General features: G+C 46.1%; 1 pseudogene; it reads left to right on the forward strand.

The window, feature by feature from the left end:
- The first annotated feature begins 2,775 nt into the window (after window positions 1-2,775).
- On the forward strand, window positions 2,776-3,675 carry LOC104653800 (annotated as a pseudogene).
- Window positions 3,676-6,526: the final 2,851 nt, after the last annotated feature.

Raw genomic sequence — 6,526 nt, forward strand, 5'->3', positions numbered from 1 at the left:
TGCCAGTAGCTTGGGAGACTGCAGAAGGAGGATCATCTGAGATCAGGAAGTTGAAGCTACAGTGAGCCGAGATTGCACCACTGCACTCCAGTCTGGGTGACAGAATGAGACCCTTTCTCCAAAAAAAAAAAAAAAAAGTGTATCTAAATATTGGGTTTTATACATTTTTTTCAAATATTGCTGTTTTAAAATAATTATTTTGAGCGTTAGTAGAATGTTATGGCACAAATGACACATGCTAGTTTAGGTCATATTCACAAAATTATAAGAATATTACAGATGATTTTATTGTTAACATAAACATTAATCATTGGTTCAACATATCTACACACATATTTATATATGTGGTTTATATATATGCACTATGTATTGATGTAAATGATATTGTTTTATCAAAAAGTTACATGCATAATAAAAATCCAAGTGATAAAAGTTTATTCAATGTAAACTAAGTTTCCCTCCCAAGGCAGACCACCAAGACCCACTTCCTGAATGCCAAAGTTCTACTCTTCAGAGAAAATGGCCATCGCTAGTTTTCTCCTTATTCTTGCAGAAATGCCCAACATAGATATGTTATTTATGCATATCACTTTTTCAAATTCAATATCGGAGCACTTTTCTGCACTGTGCTTTTTTTAACCACTTTATCGTGGAGATTTTATTCCATATCAGCACATATTAAATGATATATCTAACAATGAAATATGAATGAAAATGTAGTGGAACCCCTGAAGCACCAAGATGTGATTCTCCTGCTGATATAATCCTACTTCCCATTTTATGGATAAGGAGACAGGCTCAAGGAGGTAATGTGAAAAATGAGACAGTGGCCTGGTGCAGTGGCTCACGCGTGTAATCCCAGCGCTTTGGGAGGCCGAGGTGGGCAGATCACGAGGTCAGGAGATCGAAACCATCTTGGCCAACATGGTGAAACCCCATTTCTACTAAAAATATTAGCCGGGTGTGATGGTGCATAGTCCCAGCTACTCAGGAGGCTGAGGCAGGAGAATTTCTTGAAACTGGGAGGTGGAGGTTGCAGTGAGCCGAGATTGTGCCACTGCACTCCAGCTAGGCGACAGAGTGAGACTCTGTCTCAAAAAACAAAACGAAAAAGAAAATGAGACAGTAACAAAGCAAGGACTAGAGCATTCTGGTTCTCCATCCTGTGACTTTGCATGACGCCCTGGAGATAAGTTCAAGAAGTCCTAGAAAATCTGCATCTGGGGAAAACTAAAATATTAAAAGGAAGAGGAAAAAAATCATGGATATAACTATGATGAGCCATTCACACGATTACATTTCAAAGGGTTCAGGGATCCTGTGTTAAAAGTTTTGCCTGGAAGAGCTTCTATTTCTGACTCAGTTACCAATAAAAACCTGGAGCAGATATTTAGAGCCCTCTGGAGTCTTGCTATGGTTTGAGTCTGAGTGTAATGAGATGCCGCTGCAGTTGCCAGCTCTCTACTTAATTACTAGCCAGTAAGAAGGAACCAGATTCCTTCACCTGCCGCTCTAGCCCCACAGCTGAGCCTCTGCCCTGCTGCGCTCCTAGCTTGGAGAGTGGTGAGTCCAAGGGAACTTCCCTATAGGCTGCCAAGAGTCTAGGCTACTTTTGCTGAGGGTTGTTCTGTTCTGTGCCTGAGCCTTGGGTCCCAGGTCAGCCCAGTACATCAATTAGAGCTCCAGGGGCTCTTTTCGTATAAATACTCTACCTAATTAGGCAAGATATTTTATAAGCTAAAAATTCTACGGAGATCTTGCATTATCAAATACATTGGGGAGACGATCATTTTCTATTATTTTTAATACCTTACTTTTCTCCTAGGCTAAACTAACTCACCAGGGATCTAGCTTCTATCTGGAAGCCCCATCTAACTGCATCTCACAAAATCGCCAAATTTCTCCTCTATGGGAACTTTTCTGAGCTATCTTTAGCAAATCACCATTTAAGTTTACATATAATTGTGAATTCAGAGGTATACCATTCTTCTAATAGATTGCTATAGCTTAACAGACTTAGAAATTAAAGCATTGAAAATATTTAATGACACCAATGGATCCTGACTTTCAATTCAGTTCTGTAAACTACTTTTGAGACCATACTTAGTATATGTAAGAATCAATATTAGGTATGTGCTGGAGGCCCCTGTCCTGGGAGTCTAGCTCTTCTGTTACCATTCCCTGAACTGTGTCTGTCCCTGAGCTTAAACTGTACTGCTATACTGCTCCCTGCACATGACAATAACCTATGGGCAGTTTTCCAAATTTAGGATTAGGGTTGGGCAGGGTGAATGATCAATATAATAGTTTCTACCCCAAGGAGCTCACACTCAAGCAAAGAATTTAATGCATGGATGAGTAGCTATAATACAAGTAGACATCCTTTAACTATCACTTATGCCGTGTGGGTTTTAAGAGGGAATACGGGCCTTGGGAGGTGGGGAAGCTTCTGGTTGGCCAACAATGAAGAGGTGGTGGCAGTGGTGGAAGAAGAGGTGGCAGCGCGGGTAAGGAGCCTGGAAACGTGAGCGGGGAGGGTAGGTGGTTTGGACCCCTGGACCTCCATCGTCTCTAGGAAGCATTTGACTGGAGGAATATTTGGAGCAGCTGCTTTTGGACAAATTCTTCTGTTAAAAAGCCAGTTGATGCCACTTGCTTTTGGAGTGGTGGGTTGGCTGGCTCCTCCAGCTGACGGCATTTTGAGGTATGTGGGCCAGCTGTAACCAGGGCATCCAATCCAGAGGGGTCCGCTCTAGAGGTGGGGCCACCAGCACAATGGGTCAATGTGTCACCAAGTGCAAGAATCCCTCATCGACCCTGGGCAACACGAATGGAGCCCGTGACCCCAGCAGCAAATCGCACAGCAGGTGGGGTGCAGGCCATCGTGAGGAGCAGGTGCCACCCTACGACAAGCCAGGTGGGAACATCCTCATTAATGGGACCAAGAAGGTGGAGGCTGTCGCTGAGGCCTGCCAGCAGCTAACGCTCGGGAGAGTCCACATTCAATGCCGAGGAGTCTTCCTTGCAGAGGTTGGAAGAACTGTTCAGGTGCTACAAAGATGAGCGGAAGGTTGCAATTTTGGAGGAAAGGATGAAGGGTTTTTGCGATGACCTTTGTGTCGACCCCACAGAATTTTGAATGCTGCTCTTGGCTTGGAAGTTCGAGACTGCAACCATGTCCAGATTCAACAGGAAGGAGTTTTTTGTTGGCTGCAAAGCAGTAAGTGCAGACAGTATTGACGGAATCTGTGCACAGTTCCCTAGCCTCTTCACAGAAGCTAAACAAGCGGATAAATTCAAGGATCTCTAACAGTTTACATTTCAGTTTGGCCTGGATGCTGAAGAAGAGTGGCGGTCACTGCACCAGGAAATAGCCATTGCACTGTGGAAACTAGTCTTTACCCAGAACAGTCCTCCGGTATTGGACCAATGGCTGAACTTCCTAAGAGAGAACCCCTCAGGGATCAAGGACATCACCCAGGACACTTGGAACATGTTCTTTAACTTCACTCAGGTGAGGTCCTGACCTCAGCAACTATAGCAAAGATGAGGCCTGGCCAAGCCTCTTTGATATGTTTGCTGGTGTAGGGAATGGAGCAAAGGAAAAGAGAAGGGGAAGGGACAGGTACACTCAGCCCATGGCCTGAGCGCTTGTGTCCCAAGAAGCAGACTTAGTGCCTCTGTCCCAGGAGCAGCAGCAGCAAAGATTTGCTACTGCCCTGCATCCAACCAAGGCATTAGACCTTTCTGGAAATTACTGAAGATCTGGACATTTTCTATTTTACATCTTTCTCTGCCTTGTATCTGAAAGGGCTCTAATATGCTTTATCATATTTTAGGCACGTTTTTCATTTTTTTGTTATTTTTGTTTCTTTTTTTGGGGGGGAGTCTCCAAAAATATTTGAACCTGGCTACATACATTTTGTGTATTTTTGTTTGAAGTCTTGCATAGAATGAGACCACTATTTATTGCACAAATTAGATTTGTGTGTGTGTGTGTGTGTGTGTGTGTGTGTGTGTGTGTGGTGGGGTGCAGAACAGGGAAGGGGGATGGGACTGTTAGGTTGAATTAACATCACCAGATGATACAATGTCAGATCTCAGTTTTGCATATTGTTTCTCAGGGCAGGTCTGTGCTATGTGTGGTGCTGTTCACATGGTTGAATTTAGGTTGTAATGATTATTTTAAAATATTTTAATAGCAACATTGACTGTTAACCACATTGCATTAATTCCCAGATGATTCAGCGCTCTTGGAGAGCCAGGGCCAGCATAGAGCATTCTAAGTCTGGTGACAATTCCTTTTAAGCTAATTTATCCAAAACCTTTATTTCCTTCACTTCTTTTTAATTCTTTCTTTGAACTGTTGCATTTCATGTTGAGTTTATCCATCAATATTTTGCACCTGTCAGTTAAGTGGACATATTTTGTAAGAACACATTGTACAGTGAACCACTTGAGCACTGAATGCAGAGAAAGCAGTGTTACTTCAGTTTTGCTGGAAGTAGGCTTCTTGGATAGTTTTCTTTCTATGATGAAGTTTCTGTATTTTCATGTTGTAAGTGGAAATACTTTTTTTTTCATTTGCCTTGGAGCCAAAGTGTTTGTTCCTGGTGGTAGGGAAACTGTGCCTGCGGGCCACCGAACATAAAGCAAAACTGTGGTATGGAGCTCTGCTTGAATTAAAAACTTCTTTTTTTTCTTTGAGTATCCTTAGCTACTTGTCTGGCAAGTGCGGGAGCCAGGGATTGGCCTGAAGTCTGCCAAACATATGTAACACTTAAATGTGTGCCGTTTCCCTTCGTGCCACATCCACGTTGTCACTTAATCCCCAGGAGGTTTTTATTATCTTTTTGTTAATGTCAGGCTGTGAGGTACATGGATGTGCCTTGGTCAAGGAATAGGCCGAGGCGGATACCCAGGCCTGCATGACTCAGTGAGTTTGGCATGCAAGTGCACACCTCCACTTGTTGTATAACTTGTTTGTGTAAGTTCACACTTGGCTCTGAGCCACTATTGCTGTAAAAGGTATAACTGCCCTGTTGACGCTATGGACAAGGGACATGTCTCTTGGGGCTTGACTCAACATGGCTTGACATGGGGGGTGTGCTGGCGCCCAGAGAAAGAGAGAGTCAGAGCTGTCCGTCTTTACAGACAGACAGAGGGGAGCCAGGAAACAGCTCCGCTCCATCGTGCCCAGAGAGAGAAAGAGTTAAGCTGCTGACCCTGAAGCCAAGGGAGAGCAGGCCATGCAGCTGCAGGTGTGGGGGCAGCAGGGGCCACAGAGCCAGAGCAGACAGCTGAGTTACAGGTGAACAGTGCAGAGAGCTAGTGTGAGAAAGCTGTTGATGAGAGCTGCTGCTGAATAAAATCATCTTTCACCTGCCTACGGCCCCGCGAGGGTTCTTTCTGCTCACCCACCCACTCCCTCCAGACCTCAACATCACCTTTGGCATAGTCATGAACCTGACAATTGCGACGTTGGCAGGATGAGGTGAGTAGGTCTTCGGCCCCTGAGGGCTCCCAGGTCAGCTATGTGGCCGAAGCACGGGCTGTACCCGGTGGCAGCGGTGCTGCTGGGATGAACCCAAAGGGAAACGCGGAAGGCAGTGGAGAGGTCTCCTGCAAGTGTGGGAATACACACCAAGAAGGAATGCGCCTTTGCTGGCAGCGTCGGATGGGCGTCTCTGACTGCACTGCGGGAAGTACATGCTCAGTTCCACAGGTAAGGGACCTCTTGGTGCAAGCTGAGCCCCTGGGGACCCAACTGCACAGCTTGGAGCAGGACCTGGGGGTGGGAGATCTCCAGGCACAAGCAGGGCACTTAGAGGCCCAGATAAACAGCCTGCAATAGGAGTTAGCAACAGCTGTCAGCCTGACCTTGAGTCCGTCCTCCTGGCGGGATACTCCCATTCAGTCTGATGCCCAGGAGGCTCCTCCACTTCAGCATCACCCTGTGATCTGTCAGAAGGTAGAACATGAGCAGCCAGTGGGATCCCAGGGGAGATCCCAGGAGCGCCCCCCCCCCCCGCCCCCACCGCCCAGTGGTGGAACACACCTCTTATAATGCTTATACCCCCACTGAGTTGAGGGAAGTAGGTAAACAGTCCAGCAGCGTCGGAAGGAGCTGATAGCATTTCTTGCTCCACCTCTGAGATAGAGAAGCTGGTTTCTATCACAACTCACCCCTCCCTTCATCGGCGGTTGCAGCTGTGCCAACGGTTGACACAAGGGCAAGGTGACTACACGCAAATCAAGTGGCTGATGGCAGCCATATGGACTCTTTGGAACGATGCCAGAGAGACACCAGAAACTGTGAGTAAATGACAATCATACACTGATTTGGTGCAGGTGCTCCGGGAGACGGAGATGCAGAAGTGTTTGATCGGAATCCCGGGGGCCAGACGATGAACGCTTTACCTCCCCAACGAGGGATCTTGTGCTGAGTTCAGCGGCCCCGGATGCTTTGGCTCTCTAGCTGCTGTTCTCACCGCTTATGTAGGGCACCGCATACATGAAGTGACTA

The sequence above is a fragment of the Rhinopithecus roxellana genome, chromosome 5 (assembly GCF_007565055.1).
Source record: "Rhinopithecus roxellana isolate Shanxi Qingling chromosome 5, ASM756505v1, whole genome shotgun sequence".
Lineage (NCBI taxonomy): Eukaryota > Metazoa > Chordata > Mammalia > Primates > Cercopithecidae > Rhinopithecus > Rhinopithecus roxellana.